Genomic DNA, 27,565 nt, shown 5'->3' on the forward strand with positions numbered 1-27,565 from the left:
AGCTAATGTAATTTTTTTAAAACCCACTAATGAGCAACAAAAGAAAGCCTTAACCCCTCTTCATAATACAAACAAACCATTAAAATAATAAAAAATGCTTGACATTTTGCCATGGATTTGCAATCATAAAGTTATAGAATGAAGGAGAAGACTCCTAGTGTGGAAAAAGAATTCAAGAGAGCTGGGCTTGTATATTGTCTAAAAGGCTGAGCTATGAGCTAGGGGGTCTCCAGTTCAAATTCTGCCTCAGCTATGAATCCATTTGATTAAGGCCATCACTTGTAGGGTTGCCAACTGTCCCTCATTACTCAAGATGTCCCTCATTTCAGAGATGAAATGTTGGTCCCTATAGGGACAGCATTTGTCCCTCATTTATTCAATAGCATATAACTCAATTACATATACATCAATCATACTCAGGCTCTTGATTACCACTGCATAAACCTCCCAGTCCCCCAACCAGCCCCCACAAACTTGTATCCCTCATTCTGGAAGTTGTGTCCCTCATTCTGGCAATGAAATGTTAGCAACCCTAATCACTTGGCTGATCGAAGCCATTATCCTCTCAGTCTCAGTTCTTGCCATGTGCAATGTCCCCAGATTGCCCTCCTAAGCAGTGATTTGCTCCCAAGGTGGTGATTTGTTGCAAACTGCCACTTTGGGTAGGGTGATATTTGGGAGTGAAAACAGAGCAGGGGGAAAGTACTAACTCCCTCCCATGGCGCATCACACTCCTGGCCCAGATTGAGCCCCTGTTCAGTTTATTTTTGAAAATAAAAGGGCAATGTCCAGCTCACATGAAGGTTAAGCATTTCTTCTAAAGATACATTTAACATCATATGTAGTTTGGCCTTCAGAGTTTGTAAAATTTAGGCATTTTTATTTCAAGCATTTTGTTACAATGGGAAGCACCAACTAGGCGGCCTCTGTGACTGAAATCCTACACACTGTCAAGCATGGGTTAAAAATGCACAGATTATAATGGGATACTGACTCAATCCAGAGCTTTGTATGTGCTCTGCTGCATATAGAGGGCTGTGCCCTACTGGAAGGAAAATGTTGATTTAAAAAGCTGTATGCACACCAGCTTATGAGCAATCACTGGAAGGGGAAGAAAGAAAGAAAGAAAGAAAGAAAGAGAGAGAGAGAGAGAGAGAGAGAGAGAGAGAGAGAGAGAGAGAGAAAGACATTTCCCTTGTTCTCTTTTTTGTCGTAATGTTGCACTTTGAGAGATAACTTTCAGACTTTATTATGATTGTGTGTATGTATGATTACTTTAATCTTTACAAGGCTGCAAAAATTAAAAAAGTCAAGAAATGCTAAATCAGCAGCAATATTAACTTCACCATGTTGCATATCCTGTATAATTTATGGAATTCATTTTGAGGTATAAATAGTAACAAATTAAAGAACGGAAACAGGCAGCAGTAATAATATCAATTTGCACATTTAAAAGCAAAACAATCGAAGGAGGTCTGCAAAAGAATAGATAAAAGTACTAAAGGAAAACTGATCCTTGCATGCCAAGTTTCCAGGGGCCTTTAGAGGAATGACAGGTCTGAGGGAAAAGTTACACAACTGTGTGCTGGAGTCCCTGGAAAAGTGTGTTGGAGTCCCTGGAAAACAGGCAGGGAAATGGCATGCACAGGATTTTCAAGCAGTTTCCCAGTATTTAACACATGTCCTTAAGCTGCAAATCCTACAGGAGTCTAAGTTCCATTGAAATCAATGAAACTTTATTTATGACTCATTCACAATGAGTGAACATGACACATTAACACCATCAGGGCTTGGATCCTAAGATGATTTTATAAATGGAAGACACTTCTGTTCACGTGGGCGAGGGAATTTTCACCAGTTTCCCTTTCCCTCTGCAGTCCATCTTGCTTAGGATGGCATCCCAGCCCTCAAGAGTATATTGCTGAGGACAACAGGGCAGTGCAGAGGAAAGAGATGATCAGCAAACCTACCCTTATACTTGCATGAATGGAAGTGCTTCTGTGCAAATATCAAATCAGGATCCAACCCAGGGTTCCTAGAAAATGTGCATGGATGTTTAAAGATGTATAAAGAATTTTATTATTGCCCACTAAATAAACATTTTCCCACAACAAATCTGTTGTGGGAAACACTGGGATAACACTGGGATACACACAGCAAACATGTTTGCTGTGAATATATGGAGCTGTATTTGGGGCTGTATTTGGAGCTGTATGTACATGATCATATTTAAGTAAGTCACACTGAAACTTACAGCAATGTAATTATACTCTGGATTACAACTTAAGTGCCAATTTTGTTTCTGAAAATCGGATCCCAGGACTTTAAAGTTCATGTGGTATAAGGAATCCCAATCAGTTCAGCTCAACCCTCTTCACATATGCAGCAAGGACTAGCATGGCTCAGAGATATCCACAGATCACTCTAAGCATCGTTCTCCATGCAGGGAGGATGGAAACTCTAGCATGTCTCATAGTGGTACTGGTTAACAACATCATTGACCAGCATGATGTACTGGAGCCCTTTGAAGGCATGGATTCTAGCAGACATTTTGACTGAAGAGACTGAAGAGCCCAGAATGGCTAAGCTATTCCAAATTCCAATGGATCTGAGAGTTTTGGAAAAATTCAAAAATCCAGTTCCTCCAGATCAGAACCAAACATATCCAGATCAGAACCAAAGAATCTGGTCTGTCACTAATTGCAGACCTTTTGAGCTTAGATGCCCTTTTCTGTTTTTAAATATGCACACACACACACGCGTGCGCGCACACACACACACACACACACTTTCCTATCCTGGTCTCATCCTGGGAGATTGAAGCAAAGAAAATGTCAAGGTTTACTTTCCCTTTGAGGGAAATAATTGTTTGTATTGCTGCATAAGAAAGTGAACAAATTACAGTTATCCTGATTGCTGGCAGCACTAACATAGCAGATTCTTAGTCCAGGCGGCACTTCAAATGTCTCTGTTTTTAAAATAATATGACCAGTTGACCATTTTATCACTATGACTATGGCAGCCAGTTTCATCAATAAATCTACTTAATTTCTACACTAAGAATGGTGTTGAATAAAGCTGACAACATAAAGGCCGCCATTGCTTTCCTCAGGGTCAAGAAATGATGAGAATGTCAAAGAGGTTTTTCAGAGGTTCATTCACACAGGCTAAAATATGCCAGGTCTCATAATTTCTTCAGAGAGCAGGTAAGAGTCCTTCTGAGATGTGTGTACTCTCTCTCTCAGTTTTGCTGTACACTGGTCTCCTCTCACAGATCAGCACATGTAATGTAGTTCTCCCACTGCTTCCTTGTAACCGAGGGTCACCATTTCTTTTTCCAAAGACATGCATAGCAGCCACTGAGGCTTTGGTTTCACCACTACTTGCACTGAAATTACACATATGACGCATTAGGGCATATGACACATTTTTTTTACAGATGGCCATAGGACACAGACACAGGATCACCTGTACAGTGAAGGAGAGGAATAAAAACAATGAGGCTATTCACATGAGCGTGCAAAAGTGGGCTAAGGGAGCCCATCCCGGATTTGCATGCTTGTGTGAACCACCGGGATTGTGCCCGATCCCGGTGGCTACACGGTGGAAAACCTGCCTGTGAAGCCTCCTGCACAGCTTAAATGAGGTTTTACCCTCATTTTTTAAATCGTGTGTCTGCCATGGCTGCTTGCAGCTGCGGTGGGTACACTGGGGGAGGGGAGATCCCAGTAATGCAACATGCACTCATGCGGTGCATTATTGGGGCTCGCGTCTCCCCACCCACCCATCGGAGCCTAGTGGCAGCCACAGCAAAACTGCTGTTTGTCAATCTGCCCACCCAGGAAAGAGTCAGAGATCATCTGCAGGGAAGGTAAGATTAACTCTCCTTTCCCGCCGACAGCCCCAGAGTTCTTCTCACAGATCATGAGAAGAGCTTCAATGTTATGCTATGTTAAGTGTTAAGGATGCACTACCTATTCCCTGCCCCTGAGCCCCCCCCCCGCCCCCTTCATCAAACTTAAGTCATGGGCAACTAGAAAGTGAGCCACAGAAAGCATGGCAGTTTCTTTGTTCTCTTCGCACCTGAAACCAAAAGGGATTGAGCGTTTCAGAGTTTCCGACCTTTAAGGTAATTTAAAAGTCCAGCACCTCCAAAAGCATGATTCCAAAAGATTCCAAAAGAGCCACAATCCTTCAGGAGACAGAAAGAAATAGCCTATCTCAAACAGTTTCATCCGTTATGCAAATCTACTGAATCCACTATGGAGGATTTCTCGTATAACATGTCTCCTATCCCAGGATGTTCTCAGACATCCCCCTATTCAAGCAGGTCCAGTTTTTTGACCTGAACTCTCAATGGCCCATCCAGGAGTAGTTCGCAACTGCAGAGAACCATTTCACACATTTTGTCACCCATACACCACAATGCAAAGGTTTTACTATAACTGTTAGTTTTTGTTCCTATTCTAAGCATGTTTGTAACCATGTTCTACTCATGTGCAAACCTCTGTGTAGAGACTAAAAGGCAGGCTGCCACACTGCCCAAGTTTGCACCAAGCATCTGAAGCAACAGACTGCATATTTTCCTATTTTTCTTTCTGTTCCATCTCTGTCTTTTTAACTATTTTACAGTATTTCCTTCATTAATCTCTGTTAAACTTTGGAATAATGTTTTAATCACTGTAAGTTAAGTTTAGACCCTATAGTTCTTAACCCCTTAAATGCCTGTTAGTTCTTTTACATGTCATTTATTTGATGCCCTGATCATTGCCTAGACTTTAATTATTTGTTTTAAGCTTGTTTACTTGATTAACTGACCTCATATCCTTTATAAGCCAAATAAAACTACTTGATTTATTAAAATTAGCAGCTTGTGTCTCTCCTCCGTCCATTCTGACACACTGTTTGTCCAAAGATCCTTATGCGTGTAGTAAAACACGCTCGGTAACATAAGCCCTGAACATTCTATCACTCATAAAATCCAACCCATTTGTCAAATCTAGAGTAACAAAGTGACAGGCGCCACTGTCAGTCCAATTCTGTGCAGATTCCTTGAGAAATGACTGGAATATAGCAGGTGGCATTTGGGGGAAGTACTTGGCCTTGTAGAAATGATCAGCAGAAATTAATCAGGTTTATCACTAAGAAGTGGTTAGGGAAGTGGCACCTGTTGAATTTATGCCCAGATGCATCTCTGTTGAATTTATGCCCAGAGACTTGCGTTTTGGGCAGTATACAAATATGTTAAATAAATAAATAAATCTCTCAGCTTAATGTTGAGCTGAAAGACCAAGTCAAAGTGTAGGTGTGTGGAGCCTTCTTCTTGATGGCTATTTTTATATTAGGCTGGCTATTTTTAAAGCCAGCATAAAATAAAAGACTGTACAAAGACTTTACTGTTTACATGGTGCAGAAGTGAATGTCACCATCGTAAATTACAATATCCAAGCTTTTTGGAGCATGAGTGAAAATGGTAAGTTAACTTAACCCACTTCTCATATTAAAATCTACAATCTAGTCCCTTTAACGAAAAGCATTTGGATTTAATCCAAAGAATCCCATTGAAATCAATGGCACAATCACTCCTCACTCAGGATTTCCTTTGTTCCCTAGTCCCACTGACTGTGGCTCATCATGATATACAAGGTGGCCGAGCTGTGCTGCCTACCATGTCCTCTGCCCTCACGCACCCCAGGATTCCTGCAATGTTACTGTGAAGGTGCATTTGCATCGCTCTGCTTGGTATTGGTGGCTGCAGCACAACTGAGTGAGCACCTCAGGATACATTACAGTGCACATCCTACAAGGGGTGTCGTGTGTCCAAAGAGCTTCCTCAGTCACTCCACTACAAGGCGGCTGAGGGTTAGGGTTGCCAACTCTGGCTGAAGCTATTCTTGGAAAGGCTACCCCCCCACACACTATTTTTCCTAATTTGTTTCACTATATCAAGCCATAAACAACTCCAGGAGTGCTTTCAATAGTCACCTGGAAATTGACGCTGATTCCTGGAGACTCCAGGGCAGCAACCCCCTTGGGAATGATAGCAGCTGGCACTGCGGCCATTTCCTTTATCTATTTCTCACTACAATGCGCAAGGAGGAGGGTACCCCTCAAGATCCTCCTTACTCATGCCACTATGAACGTTCCGGTACTGGAAAGATAGAAGAGGGGGCAGTTCTCCACTTCCTGAGAGGGAAGTGGAGCGATGAACCTTCTGAGACAGTGATGGGGTGTTGTTTTTTTTAGTTCCTTACAATAAATTAACATCAGTGTCAGGAACATAGGAACCAGCCTTAAACCGAGCCAGACCACCAATCCATTTAGCTCAGTATTGTCTACACCAGGGATTCTCAACGTTGGTTCCCCAGATGTTATTAGACTTCAACTCTGGTTAGGGATTATGGGATTTGAAGTCCAATAACATCTGGGGACCCAACATTGAGAATCTCTGGTCTACACTGACTGGCAGTAGCTGTTCGAGCTTTCAGGAAGTGGTCTTTCCAGGGATTGAACCTGTGACTTTCTGCATGCAAAGCAGATGCTATACCACAGAGCTACATCCCCATCCAATTCTTATTTAGAGACTTGTATATTTCCCACAGTAGCCAATACTCTCAGGAGATCCGAAACAATAACTCATATACTCACAAACCACTGCTAGAGACCCGAGTTGCCCATTTGCAAGTGAAAATTCACATTTGGTTCTAGTGACTGATCTGATATATTGGAAAACCTATGCTAAGAATTTAATATTCGGCGGCGGATGATTAATAAGGAATCCTTGCAGATCTAATTTTTTGAGCCATTTATTGTTGTTGTTTTATTAACTATATACTTTTTTTAATTTCATACATTTAATTGTATCTTAATAATGAGGTTTTTTAAAATTTAAAGTAATGTTTTAGTCTTTGTGCTGGTCTGAGATGGTAACAATAAAAGACTTGAGACTTGAGACTATGCTAAGAAAGAGGCAAAAACTCTCACCACTCTACTGCAACTAGCATCAACTAAGGATAGTCCCACCTGCAGATTAAAAATTTTAAGCTGAGCACAACTGAATATCCTTCCCAAAATCCATCCATGGAGGATAGGAATTAGGGTGGGAACATGATCAAAATGTGAGTCTGGGAATCTTGTGGTGGAGCCAGCAGGCCTAAAGGGCTAGTACGAGTCAAAGACAAGAGCATAGTTTGAAGAACTGTGGCAACTTCTTTTCAGAACTGGAAACTATTCTTGAGCCTTTGTCTAATGGCAGCAGTGGATATGGATAAGGTTAAGGTTATGTCCTTCATCTTAAGGAATGAAAGAATATGACTTCCCTCATAGTCATCAATTCTCCTCCCCACTTGCTTCATAAAACACATCTTAATGTTTCCTGAGAGTGTTTTTGCCTGTGTAAAATAAGGAGCATGGGAGACAGTCATATTATGCCCCTGCAAGGCATTGTGGAGGAACGGTGTTAAAGAAATATCAAAACGTGGGTTTTTTTGAAAGGTGGGTGATTGGCCATGACAAATGGGAGATTGTCCTATTTATATTTCACAGATAATTGCATAGAAGCACAGAATAATCACCACCATGGCATAAGATGATAAAATGGAATTCTTTATAACTTTGAATTGAATGGCACTCTAAAACTAATGTTTGGTCTTTCCTTTCAGCAATATAATAATTGAAGCTTAATCAGAAATGACGGTATGATTTCTATGTGTAAAACAAACAAGGCTCTTGTCCTACAGCTTTGAGGAGGCAGAAACAAATAAGCGAGAGAACAGCAAGTGGAGTATCAGAGTGATTCATCCAGCCATTGATTTGTCTTATCTCTGTGTGATAGTTTGCACATCTCAAGTGTCCCCCCAATTATATCTATCTAGTCATGAGGAAATCTCAGATTAATCCAGGGATCTAACCACATACCTATGTGTTCCGAAGGAATATACTTCACACTATCACTTCAAGAATATTAATTTGAAAAAAGTATATTCCACTTCTCCACAGGTCATCTTACGTCAGGGCATCTTATAACAAATTAAAAAAATCTCTAAAGTCATACCATCAACATTTTTAGTAAAACAATTCAATCAACATTAAAATGGTATAAACTCAATTTACTGACAGACAAGACTGTGTTTAAAAACCAGCAACTACCATATTAACCAGCACTATGCAAGTGATGAATCAACCAAATACCGTCCAGATCCAGAACAATGTTTTATATCCCATTCTAAAGGCCAGGCAAGAGCTACTCAGGTGTATCTCCTTTGGGAAGTCATGCCACAGTCTTGGGGCCACAGCAGTAAAGGCCCTGCTCCCAAGAATTGTCTTAACACACTTAGTAAAGGAGCACAGAATAGGATTTGGATTTGCCCTAACTAGATTGCAACTGGTTGTTTTTCATCGTCCTTCATATTGGTCAACAAGTCTGTGCATTGGCCACTGGAATCAAAGCCTGCTGTCCCAATCCTGGATTTGGTGGAGTCCAGAAGAGGCTACTCATGGCTGCTTTACCAAGAGTTCTAACAAGTTTTGTCTGAATATAAAGACAAGGAGACATCAAAGATGACAAATTCTCCTGAGATCAACATTTCCCTTTTTATAGAAAGGACAAACAGCCTGGTGGAATTGTACCATAATGAAAATTATATCAGAGTGAAGACATCACCCAGTTACTCTGTGAGGGCCTAATTAGACATTACAGGGATTCATTATCCATGTAACATCTCTCCATTGTCTAGACGAAGAAACAAGTGACATGTGTCATGTTTAATTTGGCATTTCCTAACCTCTGTGAGCAACAGTTAATGAATCGAGTTAGGGCTGAATGATGTTATATCACACATTTCTTCTTCTAGATGAGTGGGAGAGACAAGGGTCAGCGGCAATCATGTGCCCCTCATCAGGGACGGTCCTTTCAAGAGGCGAGGCAGTCAACTCAGGCAATGAAATATTGGGGCTCCAGCAGGTCAGCAAGGTGCCCCCCCACCATGGCCACCAGAGCTGCAAGGAGCACCCCTCCTCACACTCCTTGCAAAGCTTGCAACAGAAAGAGAGAAGAGAAGATTGCTATCAACCTTCCCTTCTCCCAAGGGCGGCTCCTTCATGAGGTGAACTGAGGCAATAACTGAGGGTGGTAGAATGAGCCCCCATGTACTTCCCAGCATCACCATGTGTCTTTGACCTGGTTGCTGTTGCTGCCCCAACTTTCACTGGTTTTGCCCCATCCCCACTGTCCATGTCAAGGCACTGACCTCTTCCTTGCCGGCTGTTTGCACAACACACCCGGCAGGCGGAAACATGGAGCGCCCGCTGCCTGTGCCGTTAAGCCAGCAGTAGCAGCAACAGCGGCTCTCTCTGTCTCTTACTTCCACTGTTCCCCTTTCCTCCAAGCGGCAGGAGGGAAAGTGGAAGTGAGAGATGAAAAGAGCTGCTGCTGCTGCCACCTTAAAGGTGTGGACAGCACAGCTGGTGACAGAGAGTGGAGCTGTTTCTCACTTCCTCCCACTGGGCATGACTTGCAAACATCTGGTGGCACCTGCAATGAGCCCAGCATAGAAGAGGGTGGTGTTTGGGCATGGCAGGCAGGAATAGGGTGGGGCCAGCAAGGGGTGGGGCAATGTCAGTGCTGGCTCCCGCCCAAGGGAAGTGCCAGAAATGAGGGCAGGGTGCCACTACCTCCAGTGGCAGATGGCATCCAGCCAGTCTTGCCTCATCCAGATCCCAGCACCACTTGCAAAGCTTACAAAGGTTGGTTTTGAAAGGGGGCTGCCTCCCACCAGAGCTGTGTGGCAAGGCCGCATTTGGCACCTCACCTCAGGTGCCACAATACCTTGGGCTGCTCCTTCCTTCACAATGCCTAGTTAGACTCTAAGCAGGGGTGTCAAACTGTGGCCCTCCAGCTGTTGTTGGCCTACAACTCCCAACTTCTCCAATAACAATGGCCAGTAGCCAAGGATGATGGGAGTTGTAGGTCAACATCTGCAGGAGGACCACAGTTTGACATCCCTGCCATGATGGTTCTTTCTTCAGTCTGGAACTCTTAAAATCCCAGTACCATGACTTTACTTAGTAACAGTCCTATTTATATAGTAATGGTAATGGGCAATTTGTCTTTTTATTAAGTCAACTGAAATGTATTTTAAGCATTCCTCACCCGAAGTATTTCATGAATTGACCACTGTCAGAAGCACAGTGCTTGTTCAATGACAGAGTTCAAAAAAGTGCAGTAAATCTACAATAGAGACAATTTGCCAGCAGGAAACTCAGGCATATGGTTGACCATATCCGGCAAGGAGGCAGCAAAAGTCAAGAATACTAATCTGAGCAAGTGTGACAATTCTGTCTTCTAAAAAAAAGACCAAAACAAAATTAAGGGCAGTATTTTACACTTAAAACTCTCATGCTGTGCCCTAGAATTAAGTCTGTTCTTTCTACTTATTTTTAGATAAAAGACTGTTTTGTTTATAAAAGGGCTATCACCCAATTAAAGAAATTTTAGTTAAACTATCATAAAGATTTTAGTTGATTAATTAAATTGATTAAATTTGAATGCAAGAAAAAAAGCAACAGTTCTGAGGCACAAAGCACATTTTCTTTGCTTTCAGATGATGCCTTTGGGTGGTGTACCTGGAGGCATCAGCTAGAAAAGAGGCATTCTGTCCTTTGTGTGAGAAAAAGGGAAAGGTGCTTTTAAAAAGGTGCTTGCCACCTCCAGTTTTTAAAAGTACTTGTTACACTATTATTTTTAAAATTTGTTAAAGTGCACAAAATATATTAAAATATGCTGCCCAGACACCATTTTAATTGACTAGTTGATTAATCTATTTGATCAATTAAACTGTGCAGTCCAGGGGCAGAGCTGAGCAAACGTGTGTTCTGTGCATGGGCTACCAAGTGGGGTGAGGGAGGAGCTGCCATGCTCACCCGCCACTGGCCTCCATGGCCCTCTGCCTACCCACCGTTGCTGACTCCTTTGCTGGCCATGATGGGGTATAACCACCCTGATTCCTGTTGTCACTGGAATGGGCTCACAGTGGGGCAGTGGTGTCATGATACTGCTTTGCAGCCAGCAAAAGGTGGCAAGCCAGTGACAGTGAGCAGGAGCTACAGAGGCCAGCAGTTGGTGGGTGTGGGGGTGGGACAACAATGAAGCCATGGGCCACTGTCAATGTCACTGTGCCACTGGTGCAGCCTTAATACATACAGTATATATGTGTGCTATTTGCATGCAGTCACACAGACACATATTTTATTTGTTTATTTATGAAATGAAAGTATATCCCCCCTTTCCATTCTTATGCAGGCTCAAGGCAGCTTGCAATATTTTAAAAAATCAATTAAAAAGATGCATACAAATAAAATACGAATATGACGAATATTTATATACCACTTTTCAACAAAGTTCCCAAAGAGGTTTACAGAGAGAAAGAGGAGATAAATAAAATTTATTATTTTATAAATAGACAAATAAATAAATACAGATAGATAAATAAATAAAATGGCTACCAATAAAAACAATCACTGTGCAGCACAAATAGAAAACAATCCCTGCAACTAAGCAAAAAGCGAATAATTATAAAATCCTGCCAGCAGCCAATTATACTCAACTGGGAGGGGGTGGAGAGAAAAAAAGAGAAAGAAAAACCAAACTTTTTAAAAAATAAAAATAAAATTTCATTATCAGTTGAGGCACATAAGGTAAGAATTCTGCCAAATTGTCTGCTCACACTGGGAAAGAGGAGGCTAATGTGCCTTTTGTACTCTCAGCTCACAGGGAAGAGGCTTATAAACCACCAGGTGCTTTGAGAGAACAAGCTAACTGGGGCCCAGTTGTAAAAGCACATGGAACCTTGGAATGCCAATTGCCTATCTTAGTATATGCTGTGTAATAAATATAAGCAGGCCCAAACCTACTAGGTGGCTTCACACGATTGCCACGTGCTCACGAAGGGCATGATGTCATGTCTGAACCCGACTAGTCAGTTTCCACACCGGATTCCTAGGTTTCACTAGACATTCTCCTGAGATTCTCCACTAAATTTCAAACGTAGGTTACAAGTGGGTGGAGAATCTACAGAGAATGTCAGTTGAATCTTGGGGGGACAGGTTCAGACACCACACCTGCTAGGAGCACACACTCACCCAGAGCTGGAGGTTCCCGGTTTACTGACTTGGCAGCAACAATCATGTGAAGCCACCCATTATTTTAGTTATCAACCAGTAAAGCATGATGATTTAAACATGCCCACCACACGTTAAGGTCATCTGAGGAAGTCCGTCTCCAGTTACCACCAGTTCGTTTGGTGGCGACTCAGAGGCAGGCCTTCTCTGTGGCTGCTCCCGGGCTGTGGAATGCACTCCCAGCAGAAATTCATCATCTTAATTCTTTACGACCTTCAAGAGAGCCCTTAAAACCCTGGCCTGGCCTTTCAGGGTTTTTAATTAGTTTTAATTGTTTTAATGCTAACCTGGTTTTCAGGGTTTTAATTGTTATGAGAGTTTAATTGTTTTTTTTAAGATGTTTTTAAATTGGTGTTAAATATTTATATCTCTGTTTTAATTGTTATTGGTTTTAATGGTTTCTGTTTTTAATTGTAAACCGCTCTGAGCCATTTCGGAAGGGCGGTATAAAAATCGAATAAATAAATAAAAAAAGGACTATTCATTCATTTATTTAGATTTATTCAAATTTATACCCTTCTTTTCTCATAGACACTCAAAACAGAATCCCAAAGTCCCTATAATTTCCCCCCATAAATTTACACACATGTGAGTGATACACATCACTCATATACACACTGATGAAAATATACATGTCATGTTGTAATACAGGCACAGAAAAGCCATCACAGTGAAAGTTGTTGCTAAGGTCTCCAGAGATCCTCTCTTCTTTTTAAAGAAGGATAATAAATAAAAAGAAAATTAAAACAAAGAAAAATGTCAAATGCTCCATTTTAAAGATATATATTTTTAAATTGTTCTTAACATTTTATTCACTTTGTATTTTGTCCTTTGGAGCTTTTCTGTGTAAAGTAGATTGGTGCCTCTGATTTCCTCCTGACGTTTTTACCTATTTTCCCCCTGTTCAAATGTTTGCTTTGCTAAGAGCAAGAGGAGAAAAGCCTTATTCCCTGAGGGTGTAGCTGTGCTTATGCATGGCATTTCAATCCCATGATGTTTTTCAAACAATTAGAAATCACACAGACCATGCAAGGAATTATCTGGGCAATGCACAGAGCATTTTATTATTACATAGTGCATAATGAAAATGATTTGAAGGACCCTAAAGCCTCATAATATAAAGAAGCTTTGAATAATCAGGTGGTTTTTTTCTTTTCCTTCCTTCCTTTTAAAAACAAAAACAAAAACCGTGAGAGATGAAAATGCTGTTTACTGGACATACGTCAAGCTAAAATGCACTAAAGCGGAGAATGTATTTACTGATGCCTTGCCTTGCATACCAAATGCAACGTAACAGAGAGTGAGGCTGCAGTAGGAAGTGAGAAGCATGCAGCTGCTATGTTTATGCCTTTTACTAGCAAGAAGTGAAAATGCACCTCATTCTTCAAAGCACATTTACCTGGAATGTCCTTCGAGTTCAACAGATCCAACTTCTAAGAAGTGTGCCTAGGAATGCGACTTTTTAAATATTGAAAAGCACAATATAAATCTAGAAAGACTTTTTTGCTGATATACTGGCACGATGCCTGCTTTAATGGTTGGAAGGTATATGGAAATGTGTGCTAGGAATATGTGAGGCCTTGCATAACAAAAAAGCAAGCGTTTTCTGTTGCTCTATGCTGTTCTTGAACATTGCTCAAGGTAGCAGCAAAAATTAACATCACCCCTGCTGGGCTTAGTTAAGTCATCTGCCAACATGCACTGTCCTTTTCTTCTTCAGGTTTGCATTGCTGCTCTGCATGGGGAGAGCAGCATATCTAGCCTGTGTGCTTCTGGAAATCCAACTTCCACTCTCTCCCAGCTGGCCTATACACACCTGGTGATGCCTCCTTTCTCTCTCTCTCTCTCTCTCTCTCTGCGTCTTACAAAATCAAAGTATAAAAAATATGAGCTACTGTATGATTCCTCAAAAAGTGGGGAAAATAGAGGCCAACATATAGATTAGCACTGCACAGGTGCAGCAGTGCTGAGTTACAGACTACCCCTGTGTTGTCATGTGAGTGGAGCAAGGGGTGATTGGGGCAATCTCCCTTTCTCCTTTAAATTTACTATTGCACCACAAAAGATATGTCCCTGAGGTTCTCTAGCTTTAAGAGCTTCAGGGTAACAAGATGCACACATGCAGCATTGCTTCTTGAAAGGTCCATTTTGTCTACTCTCTTGACTGCTGTAAGATAAAATGCCAGGTAACAGACAAGGACAGGCAACTCCACTCAAGCATTGTGGTAACTGGACACGGAATCAGCATGATATTTTGCTCTCAGAATTCTTATGGTCGCAGAAGAAATCTCTAGGTCTGTCCACACAAGTGGACAGAGAGTTCCTACTCCATTCGCAGTGGGTGGGCTGGAGAGTTCCTACTCCATTCGCAGCACACAACCATAACCTCTGTTTTGGGTCAGCAAACCCAGGAAACATATGATTAAGCTAGGTGTGGCATTCAAATTGGGAACTGCAAGCTGCAAGCATGTCCTCTGCGGCCTCACAGGCTCTCCCAAGATGCTTTGTACTGCCAGTAGAAGGGTAAGCCTCATGTCACCAGCAGCTGCCCTCTGATTGGCCATGAAGGAGCAGGAGGCAGTCCTGGCCCTGCTGATGCTGTTCCAGCTTCAGGATAATAGAATGGGCTTTACAGAGTGGCACATCCATGGACGGCAGCTCCTGTAGCTACAACAGCTTTCTATTGTTTCCATGTCAGGGAGTGCCTGTTGAATTCTGGTGGCCAGAAAGAAGAGGTGATTGGGTTCTCATGACCAGAGAATCAAGGTAGGAGCTGGCAACTCTACCTTATATAACACACATCCCATTAGGGATGTGCAAGTTGGTAAATATTCCCCTTTCGCCACCCTCCTTAGTCTCAGGAATCCCCCTTTACTAGTAAAGGGGAACATAGGAACATAGGAAACTGCCATATACTGAATCAGGCCAGTGGTCTATCTAGCTCAGCATTGTCTTCACAGACTGGCAGTGGCTTCTCCAAGGTTGCAGGCAGGAATCTCTCTCAGCCCTATCTTGGAGACGCTGCCAGGGAGGGAACTTGGAACCTTCTGCTCTTCCCAGAGAGCGGCTTCATCCCCTGAGGGGAATATCTTGCAGTGCTCACACATCAAGTCTCCCATTCATATGCAACCAGGGGAGACCCTGCTTAGCTATGGGGACAAATCATGCTTGCTACTAGGGATGTGCAAAAAATTTCGGGCACAGAACGATCTGTGCCCGAAATGAGCAATTTTGGGTGATTCGGGACAGAACCAAATCATCCCCGATGTCCCGCAATATTTTTCGGTTCCGAGCCGAATCACCCAAATTTCGGGCCTGAAAAATATGGGTGATTCGGTTCATGGTTGATTTTGGGGGATTTTTTGAAGTTTTAGTGACTTTGGGGCAGTTCAGGGGCATAGCATGGGATCTGGGCAAAAAGAGTGGGGTGGGGTGGTAGTACCTAATGGGTGCAGGCTACCACCCCAGTTTCAGGGGGATTGGGCAAAGGGCTGATTTTTGGGAAATTTCTGAAGTTTTCATGTCTTTGGGGCAGATTGGGACAGAAAGTGGAGCCTGGGGCAGAATAGTGGGGTGGGGTGGTAGTGCCTAATGGGTGGAGGCTACCACCCCAATTTCAGGGAGATTGGACAAAGGGCTGATTTTTTTGAGAATTTTTGAGGTTTTAGTGACTTTGGGTCAGTTTGGGGGCAGAAAGTGGATCTGCCCCAAAAGAGTGGGTTGGGTGGTAGTGCCTAAAGGGTGGAGGCTACCACCCCAATTTCAGGGGGATTGGGCAGAGGGCTGATTTTTTGGGAATATTTGAAGTTTTGGTGTCTTTGGGGCAGATTGGGGGCAGAAAGTGGATCTGCCCCAAAGGAGTGGGGTGGGCTGGTAGATAGTGCCTAATGGGTGGAGGCTACCACCCGTCCCCAATTTCAGAGTGATTGGGCAGAGGGGTGAATTTTGGTGAATTTCTGAGGTTTGTCTTCATAAGGTGAAGTGTGCTAAATTGATTACTTCCTCATATTCATGGTAATTGAGAGTGTGAAAAAGTGAAAGTGGGGTCATGAAAGTTGTTTAATTGAAAAAAATCTCATTTGCTATGATGGAATGAGAATTCACACCTCAATGAGGCACTACCAGCCCACCCCACTCTTTTGGGGCAGATCCACTTTCTGCCCCCAAACTGCCCCAAAGTCACTAAAACCTCAAAAATTCTCAAAAAATCAGCCCTTTGTCCAATCACCCGAAATTGGGGTGGTAGCCTCCAACCATTAGGCACTACCACCCCACCCCACTATTCTGCCCCAGGCCCCACTTTCTGCCCCAATCTGCCCCAAAGACATGAAAACTTCAGAAATTTCCCAAAAATCAGCCCTTTGCCCAATCCCCCTGAAATTGGGGTGGTAGCCTCCACCCACTAGGCACTACCACCCCACCCCACTCCTTTTGCCCAGATCCCATGCTATGCCCCCGAACTGCCCCAAAGTCACTAAAACTTCAAAAATTCCCCCCAAATCAGCCTTTTGCCCAATTCCCCTGAAATTGGGGTGGTAGACTCTACCCATTGGGCACTACCACCCCACCCCAAAATATTGCCCCTGGGCCCCTTTCCCCCCCAAATCAATTCAGATTCGGATTCAGATTAAATCCAAATCCGAACCTAATCAAGGGTGATTTGGGTGGCCCATATTCGGGCACAAAACAGAACAGGGGTGATTCGGTTCAGGTCCCGAACCGAATCACCGAATACCTGAATTGCACACCCCTACTTGCTACCACAAGACCAGCTCTCCTCTCCCAGTCGTAGCTGGATTCCCCTTTACAAATATATCGCACAAGCCAGCTCAGCTTTCTCAATGGATGAACTAGACAAACTCTCCTCTCCAGTCCTAGCTGGATTCCCCTTTACAAATATATCTCCCAAGCCGGACTGCAAGCCAGCTCAGCTTGCTCAATGGACGAACTAGACTGGACCTGGTTCAGCTGAGGCTAATCCCGGACTGTGCTGGGTCAGTTTGAATCTAGTCCGGATTTGAACCAAGCTGGCTGAATGGCTGGTTTGCACACCCCTACCTGTCAAGCAGTTTTAGTGCTCTGTGGTCAACAATTGTAATTAAGGTTGCAGACTTACCAGGAGGTTAGACGCACAGCAGATTTCACCGCGGGTTTACCGGGAGGCTTTACTGCAAACTTACAAGCTGTCTCAAAAAACCGCTGAAAATATTGGGAGTTTTTTACTCTGGAGATAAATCAGGCTATACTCAGGTGCAGTGGAAAACCTGAATTGCATGTGTGGACTGCTCTCTGATAACTTGCAGGGACTTCAGGGAAAATCTGGCTGATATGTGTACTTGCACCCTCCATTCTGGAGGAGATGGGAGCTAAAAGCAAAAAACTTGCAGTAAAACTGCTGTGTGTAAAACTTCCGGTGGCGGGGGAGGGGGGGAGTTGACTGGATTAATTCTTCTTTTTGGCTACATAGATTAGACGATTGCCCTAGATTCTAGCCTTCAACCTACCAAAAGTGGTTGGACCCACTCTGAGCCTTCTGCCTGCAGTCCCCAGAATTTCTATTTCTTTTTCAAGAGGTGGCACTGACAACCTTAGATGGTGCTCATTTCTCAGGGCCAAACTAGATATACTACAGGTAACCATATGTTTTCTTCAGTGGTGCAAAAAACAGTTGGGGGGAGGGTGTCAGGAAAATGGCATGGGGGGAAAGAGTTAATACACCTTACCTATGAAATGCTGTGCCCCAGTCCAGCTGGGGAGAAAAGACGCTGTGACTGCAGTTTCCCCCCCAAAGGAAACATCGGGATATCGATGCACAAAGGAAACATTGGTTGGGTACCAGAGCTCAAAAGCCTCTGCCTGAGGCCTTAGGGAACCTTTGCCAGTTGGAATAGACAGCAATGGCCTAATAGGACCAATGATTTGATATGGTATAAAGCAGCTGCACAGGTTCATATTGGTTTTCACTCTGAGCAAAGAGGCACCTTTTAAAAGTGACAATTCTCTTTATTTAGCAGAGGGGGAGCAACTGGCCCTATCCACCCCCAGCATAGCATCCATCCAGTGGCTGTTGCTGGTGTCTGTCTTATGTTTCTTTTTGAGATTGTGAGCGCTTTGGGGACAGGGAGCCTTTCTCAACTATTTATTTATTTATTTATTTATTTATATGTAAACTGCTTTGGGAACTTTGGCTGAAAAGCAGTATATAAATAGTCGTATTCATATTCTTAAAATGTGCTGACCAAAACAGGATAGAGTAATCCATCTCAGACTCATGGTGAATAATGTAGAATAGCTTCCATGTCTTGCAAAAGGTGCTTTTGAAATCCATCTATTTCAGCGGAGAACAGAACTGTGTTGATCTTTCACAGACAGTGGAGAAGGCCTATTAAGTGGTTACAGAATCAGGGTAAACCAAGCCATCAGGCAAGCCATCAGCAGTGGATCCCTGTTTGTCACTTCTTTCCCCATCTCTTATTAACATTCCTAGCAATTCCTTTCTCTCTCGGCACCCAACTCTAACCCTTCCCTTCTTTCAGTTTAATTATAATATAACCTTCATCTAGCTTGCACCTGTCTTGGGAGATCTCAACACTGTATTTGCTTGCATGCTATATAGCACCTTAAGAACAAAATAAATGTCTCATTTTCCTTCAAAAATAGCTCCAATTTAAAGTGAGCTGAAAAAGTGCAATAACCACAAGCAGTACTAGTAGACGCAGCAATACATTCTTGAGAAACTAGAAAGCATCAAAAGCTCAAGCTGAGTTTATATACATATCTATATAGTCTCATAACAGATGTTGTCAGACAAATATATGCATGGTGTTATTGGTTAATCCATTCCTTGATCCAGGCCAGCTTCTGAATGGGGCTTTAGTTACTTGTATTCCAGTCCTGGGGCAGAGGCGGGGCTAACAAACAGCCAGCAGCAAGAGCACTGGAAAGCAGTCTGCCCTTGCCTCTCAATAAATAGCATCAATTTCATTAGACTATGAATATTCCCGATTGCACTCCACTGCCTTGTCCTTGCATATCACAACTCTTTCCCTTGGATTCCACAATATGAAGAAGTTCCATATGGACTCTCAAGTAGCTCCTATATAACATTCATCAAACACTCACAGGATCATGAAGAAAACAACAACGGCTTGCTTTGTCTCTATTTCAGACACCCATCAGGTTGCTAAGCCAAACCACTGAATGTACATTTTCTCCAAATAAACAGCCATTCACACTTTTCCTTCATGGATTTTTGATGAGTGGTTGATTGCTAGCACTGTCCAGTTCTTGTTGTGCAAGCTCAATTTTGTCTTCATGCCAGCACAAGGAGCCGGTGTACTGCTGAGGATATACTGACAAGCTTTGTGAGCCAGTATTGCATGCTATTACTGGCATCGCCACGGGTATTACATGCAGCCTGGCAGTGGGCCCAGAAAGCCTGTCGCCTTCGATGGTGGACCTTCCTCTATTAAGCACAGTGATGAGAGCATGGGGAAGATGGTCTTTTTGCCACCCCTCTTCAACACAGAGGACCATTTGTGAACACAAAGGGCTGTGTATAGTATCTCACTAATTCTAGCAACAACCCTTTAAAGGTAGGTCACTATCTTGTTTCACATTTTGCTCACGGGGGTCCAAAAACTGTAAGACACTAGAGCTATTTTGTACTGAGAATGCATTTATTTTCTGCACTTAATTGCAATTAAAGTGGGGGGCGCCAGATATCACTTTCATATAGTGCTATATTATCCAGCAATGCCCTTTGCCATGGCCAAGATCCTCCTCACAAGTAAGAGCCCATTCAGCAAAGGTCCCTGACAACTTCAATTGAAGGTGTATTGATGGCAGGTTCAGCCCATTTTAGTTTTTTCTGTTGATCCTAGCTGGGGGATTAGTAATTGCCCTGAACAGCTTCTCTTAATTGCCCCAGTTTCTTTTCCTGTGACATGGGGAAATATTAATTATTTATTTCCCCCATTTTTTAATAGTGGGTGACAAAGGATGACAATTCCAGAGGAAAGGGCTCATGTGCAAAAAACAACAACCCCTAAGAGAACAATAGCTTTTTCAGAAACTTCTTAAGAGATTGTATGGTTGAGCTGATATTTTATCCTGGGATGTTTGGGCTGGCTCATGCTCTTAGCCTCTGCATTTCATGTTCTTAACCTCTTCACTTTATCACCTCTCCTGGTCAGAAGTCCTTTATGGTCCTGCAACTCCATCTCTCACCCTAAATGGCCAGGGGATTGCACATTTATTTTTTGTAATTTATTTATTTAAAACATTTCAACAGCTTCAGGCCACTCGCACAAAAATACACGAAAACAGTAACAAAACACCCACAACAAAAGTGATCTCCATTCTCCCTTGCTTCTCATTAGGCTCCTCTCCTCTTTGCCTGAATGGAGATCATTTAAATTGTTTGCCTGCTCATCTTGTCCTGTCCCTCACACTCCCCATGGGCAGTCTAGTGTGTCCCACTCTTTAAGAAACCATGCCTTCTGGGCAGGGGCTATTCAAGCAGATATTAACTACTCTCCTTGGACAAACACTAAACCCAGAGACACTGAGGGTACTAAGCCTAAGGAGCACATCCACGAAGAGGGTGAGGCAAATCAGCACACTCCCCTGTCGTGGCTACACAATGAGGTTGTAGGGATGTGCATGAAACAGGTTTGGAGGCCATTTATGGGCCACCGAACCGGTTCGAAAGACCGGCGGTTCAGCCAGTTCAAAGGTGGGGGGGATCTCTGTAAGGATGGGGGAGGGTGCTCTTATCCCTCCCGCCGCATTTCCCCCGCCGGCGCTGCCTTTCAAAATGGTCTGTGGGGCAGCAGCATACCTCCTTGCCGCCCCGGTGCAGGCACTGGTTCCATGCACACCACTATGAGGCTATTCTCATGAGCAGCCAAACCTGGGCTTGGCTGCCCGTGAGAACCATTGGGGTCCATGTAGATCCCGGCACTGCCACGGCACCAAACCTGTCTTTCAAGAGTGGCTTTTAGCCGGGGTTAACCGAGTGAGCACTCAGTTAGCCCAGGCTCTGGGATCATGTGTCACCATGGGTTGCTTGCGACCCTCGATTGCCCATCCACCAGGGGAATCCCCCAAAGCACAGCATTTGTTGCGTGGTGCATTGTGGGATACCCCCGGAATGCTGCTGCAGTCGCTGAGGCATTGACTGTGTGCATGGTGGCACAGCGTGGCTGGGGCCAGTCCAGGATTGTCTGTGGGGAAGGTAGGCTTCACCCTGACTTAACCCACACAATCATGTGAAAGGCAGCTATATCTACTTTTATAAAACTGAATAGGGTTCTTGCCATACGCAAAAGCTGGAGTCCACAAGTCAGCAGGAGATAAGAGTCAGCCCTTCTGCTGTAATCAATAAAACTCAGCTCTTCTACAAGGCCAAGTAACAAGCCATTCACATGGCGATAATGCCATTATATGCAAGATTTCTTTCCACAGTAGAAAGTATGTCTACTGCCCACATATGATGACATAAATGTTACCATAAATCCATCGCTATAGGGGTTGCAGGAATCTTAAGAAGCCATCTAATTCACACCTACACATTGCACTGTGGCTGAGCTGACTGAACCTACACAATTCCTGACAGGTGCTTAGCAAGTCTACTTTTAAAACAGCACTTTATACCATTTGCTAACTTGTTCACCCAGCCAGGCTTTCTCTTGCTTTTTGTTCTGTAAATTATTACTAGCCAGTATGGATGATCATCTCACTCCGTGCAAAAAATGATATTTGATAAATGTTTTCTTCCGGATTTCACTTGTTTTATATGCAAGACTTATAAAGGAAGGAAGCTAATATAACCTATTTGGTAGATGTTGTAAAGTAAGTAAAACTGGCTAATAGAGAATCCATGCATGGATAGGAGTACAGCATGGACTATAAACAAGCAATGTCACTTAGAAGGACAGCAGTGGAAAAATGCTACAGCATAGTTATTATCCTATTTGAGTTGTATCCTTTTTTATCCATTTAAAAAAGTGTAATTTCAAAATGTGGTTTCAGCTTGGTTTTTTTAACTTGTATAACTTTATTAATCTTTTATTTTACATTGTATGTATTTTATTAATTTTGTGAGCCAACCCGAGCAGTAGAGCACTAGAGGGGCAGGGTATGTATGTATGTATGTATGTATGTATAAATAAATAAATAAATAAAATTTGAATAGATGCATGCTAAGGATTGTACTGCTCTCATGTGATCCTTCAACAGCCCTCATTTGCGGACTTTCAAAAAATGGCATATGCTTCTTAGTTTTGATTATTTGAAACACATTCTTTATTTTGTGATTTATGATTGTGAGATACTGTATCTGTCTAATATAATACAATATTTAATTAAAAATAACTGTGTTACTAAGTTAAGTAGCACAGTTAACTTAGTAACTGTGTTACTAAGGCAGAAGCCAAAACCTTTAGCTAAACCATTTTAAACCCACCTCTCTGGTCATTCATCCATTTACACACACAAACCCCTCTACACATATCTATATCACACTGTAATGTATTGTGTTGTATTGCATTACATTATATTATATTCATACATGCATCCACAGGCATTTAAGGATTCTAAACAGCAAAACAGAATTTAAAAATAAAAACCCAAAGTTCAGGACCCCCAATGCTTTTGTGCAAGCCCATATTTGTATGTATAGTCTTTGGTCTGGCACCTACTGTATATTATTTTCTAAGTGACCATTACACCAAGTCAAAAATTGTGTGTTTTGAAAAATACATGTCTAAGTGTAAATGTGCTTTTGTCTTTTTTATGTCATACACAACCAACTTGCCATCCTGTTCCAGATTAAGAACAAGTGGAGTGGATGCTACCCACTAGGGGCATAGACTTCTCAGTTTTACAGGGGGGGGCACATGGGAGGAGAGGTCTTCTTGTAGCAAGCATGAATTCTCCCCTTTGCTAAGCAGGGTCTACCCTGGTTTGCATTTGAATGGGAGACTACATGTGAGCATGGTAAAATATTCCCTTTAGGGCAGGGCTGCTCAACTTTGGCCCTCCTGCAGATGTTGGCCTACAACTCCCATAATCCATGGCTATTGGCCACTGTGGCTGGGAATTATGGAATTTGTAGTCCAAGTATAGCTACCTAATGGCGCAGTGGGGAAGTAACTTGCCCAGGGAGCAAGAGGTTGCTGGTTCAAATCTCCACTGGTATGTTTCCCAGACTATGGGAAACACTTATATCGGGCAGCAGTGATATGGGAAGATGCTGAAAGGCATAATCTCATACTGCGTGAGAGATGGCGATGATAAAACCCTCCTGTATTCTGTCAAAGAAAACCACATGGCTCTGTGGTTGCCAGGAGTCGACACCGATTTGACAGCACAACTTTACTTTAGTCCAAAAACAGCTGAGGGGCCTAAGTTGAGCAGGCCTGCTTTAGGGGATGGGACCCTAAATCATATTTAGGGGATGGGACCCTTGCATGCAGAAGGTTCGAAGTGCCTTCCTCTCCATGGCAACCTCTCAGGTTAGGGCTAAAGAGACTCCTGCCTGCAACTTTGGAGAAGCCGCTGCCAGTCTGTGTAGAAAATACTGAGCTAGATGGACCAAGGGTTTGACTCAGTATAAGGTCGCTTCCTATGTTCCTTCCTATATTCCTGTAGCTAAACCCACCCAGAACAGGCACAGGTGTATTCATCTATACGTATTCATTATTTATATTTCTAGAAATCACCCTTCATCAATAATTGATCACATAGTTTCTAAAATGGAATATAATTTTCACTCTGTAAATTGAAGCCCACAATAAAAAATAAAAATAAAAAAGGAACTTTTTACATGAATTAAAACAAATCTATTATAATCAAGCATTGAAGAGTACCTAACTAGAGAGAGCACCAATGAGAAGAAATGCATTCAGTCTATGCACTACTAGAATTCTTCCACACTGAATGTATTTTTTCTGATTGATGCTGCCTAGATGGACTCTAGCTATAATGTGAAGATTCATTTCCCGAACTATCTCTTTATGTCCATGTTGAGGGCATGCCCTCACCTCTTGTCTGTGAGCTTCCCAGAGGCATCTTGTGGGCCATCATGTGAAACAGGATGCTGGACTGGATGGGCCTTGGGCCTGATCCAGCAGAACTGTTCTTATGTTTCTTAATCAAAAGGTAATCATCTTTACAGTACTTGTATCACGGTTAATGAAATATCTATGAAGTACTTTCAATACTCAAAAACATTATATAAATACTATTATTCGCCATACTGAACACCAGTTATATTTCCCAAAGCTAAAAACCCTATCCAGACATTAATTTAAAGGTACTCTATTTGTGTAGGGCTATACAGGCATCAACAACACATCCTCCCACAAACTTCAAGCCAACCTCAAAGAACTAAAACAAACATACAACCCAGATCCAAGCACAAACAAAAAAATAATTTCCCTGTTGTGTCTAACTAGACTGATCCCTAGCCTTCCTACTTGCTCCCAGGTAAGGAGTTGATTCCCAGCTCCAAAGAGGACCCTCAGCAGCTTCTCAACCAGCTGCACTGAGGCCGTCAGGGCAGAACTAACCTCAGAACTGAAACCCTCCCAACTCCTCTAAAGGCACCTCACACCCCTCACTCTGGATTGGGCTACAGGGGTTTGACTTCCCTGGGCTTTGACTTTCCAAGGCTTTCCCCCTTATTAGGAGAGGCCCATCCTCCAGCAGCAACTGACTAGGGCCTGCTCTCCTTTGAAGCTTCCTGTCCCTACACCTTATTCCAGTCACACAAAGATAAGGATTCTCACTCTTACCTCTTTGCAATTAGGAAGCAAATGAAAATCTCCCATCCCCCCCCCACCGCCACAACCCCTACAAATGAAGAATACAGTACCCAGGATGGAACAACCCCCCCCCCCACTCCCAAATACCTAACAACCAGGGTAGCTGCTGGTTGGGAATCAGACTGATTTCAAGGCCAGTAGGACAGCCCAGAGCCCAAAGTGGTTTTTTTGTTATTTAAAAAAGATAAAAATAATTATTTAGCTCATGCTCTCCTGAGTCCTGTACAGTAGTTGTGCCTAGGTTGCTGTAGATCAGGGAAGGACAATGTATAGACCAGACAATCTCAATTAATCCACATGGCTGGAATCCCTGGGAGGGAGGAAACATGGGGGAAAGTTGCATCCCAGTGTGGATGTTCACTGATCATTGAAACACATTAGCTGGGTCTTTTCAAATGGGTCAAGCCAGTTACCACTAGCTTTTCTCCTTGTTATACTTCTAATCAGAGAATCATAGAGTGAAAGGGCCCTGAGAGGCAGCATGCCTCTTAAGAACTGGCGGACTTACAACAAAGATAACACAGGACTGACTGATGAACTTGACTGCATGAGAGCTTGCTGATGCCACCCAGAAGCCGGGGGCGGGGTGCATTGCCGGAGTGGGGCTTGTCCTGCTACCCCCACCTGGAAGCCCAGGGGGCATTGCCTCCCCCGGGAAATTCGGTGGGAGGGGGCTTGAGCCCCACTACCCCCATGAAGTTTAAGGCCCTGCTACCCAATGTGTAAAATGTATATATATAAGATTATAATGCTGTGCCTGGGAATCTGCGTTCCAGAATGACGAAGACTTTACTGCTATATAGCACCAGCTTCATGGAGCCTGATCACTACCAAGACAGTTATTTGCAAGGTAAAAATGCACGTCCAGTCCATAGACTACTTCTGAGTACAAAGAAGCTGGCCATCCTTGCTATATATGAAGGCATTTGCATCTCTTGCGCTGACTCTAGCATGGCTAAGAAAGAAGGCATGGCTATGCAGATGAGCTAGAGGGAGCAGAGGAGTGAAGCAGGCTCAGTTCTTCCCTACCTGCTCCTGACTGAGCAGAAGCAGTGGCCTGGATGAGAGAAGGTGGGGCAGAGAGGCTCCCTTTTTTTCTTTTGCTCTCCCCATGATAGTGTAAGGCTTAGGAACATGGGAAGCTGCCATATACTGAGTCAGACCATAGGTCCATCTCACTCAGTATTGTCTATATCAGGGATTCTCAATGTTGGGTGGGTCCGCAGATGTTATTGGACTTCAGTTCCCATAATCCCCAGCCAAATGCCACTTGGCCTGGGAATTATGGGAGTTGAAGTCCAATAACATCTGGGGACTCAACGCTGAGAATCCCTGGTCTACACAGACTGGCAGTGGTTTCTCCAAGGTTGCAGGCAGGAATCTCTCTCAGCCCTGTCTTGGAGATGCTGCCAGGGAGGGAACTTGAAACCTTCTGCTCTTCCCAGAGCGGCTCCATACCCTGAGGGGAATATCTTCCAGTGCTCACACTTATAGTGTCCCTTTCATATGCAACCAGGGCGGCCCTTGCTTAGCTAAGGGGACAAGTCATGCTCGCTTCCACAAGACCAGCTCTCTTCCCTGTGCCACCAAAATGTTAATAAGGAGGAAGTCCTTGCCATAAGAGGCTGTCTTCTCATGCCTTACCAGCTCTCCTCACCAGTTCACGAGTTCTTATATTTTTTGTGAATGACAGTGTGAGGTTTAGTCACATCTGTGCATAGTATTAAATTAAGATTAGGGTAAAGCAAAGAGGGACAAAGTGGGTGTAGATGCTAATTGGTTATTTGTGGTAACTTGGAGCTGGAGAGCTGAGCCTGCTTAAGTCTCAATATGAAGTTAGCATCTCAGCTGATCTATCTAACAAACATGCAGATTTCTGACCTACAAAGTCACATTCTTGCTTTCTTAAATATACTTACATAAAACTCAATACCAACACAATCTATTTATTGCCAAAATGCTAGTAGGAAATTGGAAAAAGTATAAATAAGATGCATTGCTTGTGATCCCTTGCCCCCTGAAGGCACTGTAAGGCTCAAAAGCTTGCTCAGTTCACAGCATCATAAAACTGAAGCAATAAATGTCACTCCTTTCTTGATTGCACATTAAGCCAATCGGCTTTTTATTGCAACTAAATAGGCCGTCATCAAGGCACCAGTCATTTTACTACTAGGGCATGACTCCAGCTAAATGTATAAGCTGATGGTGTGTGGGTGTGTGGGAGGATTTCTTTGTTAATTTTTTTATATATAAAAGGAGGGAAAATGATAAAAGGTTGCAAAAAACAGGCAGCCCAATTCAAAGTCCCTACACATATCCTTTCATGCTGTAATGCCTTGATGTACACAGAAGATTAGGTGTCAATGTGCATTAATATTTGATGTGCATTATCATATTATCCTTTATGTGCACTTTCCCAAGCATGCAAGGAAAGGTTCTCTTAAACATAGGAGTTATATCATGACTTAGTGGTTTGGCTCAGTGCAGTCAGCATACAAATTCTGCCCTTTCATTCGACGTTTAAAATGCAACAAAACAACAAACAAAACAAAAGCAAG

At 43.0% G+C, this 27,565-nt stretch overlaps 1 protein-coding gene across 4 annotated transcripts in view; it reads right to left on the bottom strand.

Annotated features, from left to right (window-relative positions):
- The window catches only part of TMEFF2 (transmembrane protein with EGF like and two follistatin like domains 2), a 274,058-nt gene that overhangs the window by 66,173 nt on the left and 180,320 nt on the right, over positions 1–27,565 (bottom strand). The window lies entirely within an intron of this gene.

This window comes from Hemicordylus capensis, chromosome 1 (assembly GCF_027244095.1).
Source record: "Hemicordylus capensis ecotype Gifberg chromosome 1, rHemCap1.1.pri, whole genome shotgun sequence".
NCBI classification, from domain to species: Eukaryota; Metazoa; Chordata; class Lepidosauria; order Squamata; family Cordylidae; genus Hemicordylus; species Hemicordylus capensis.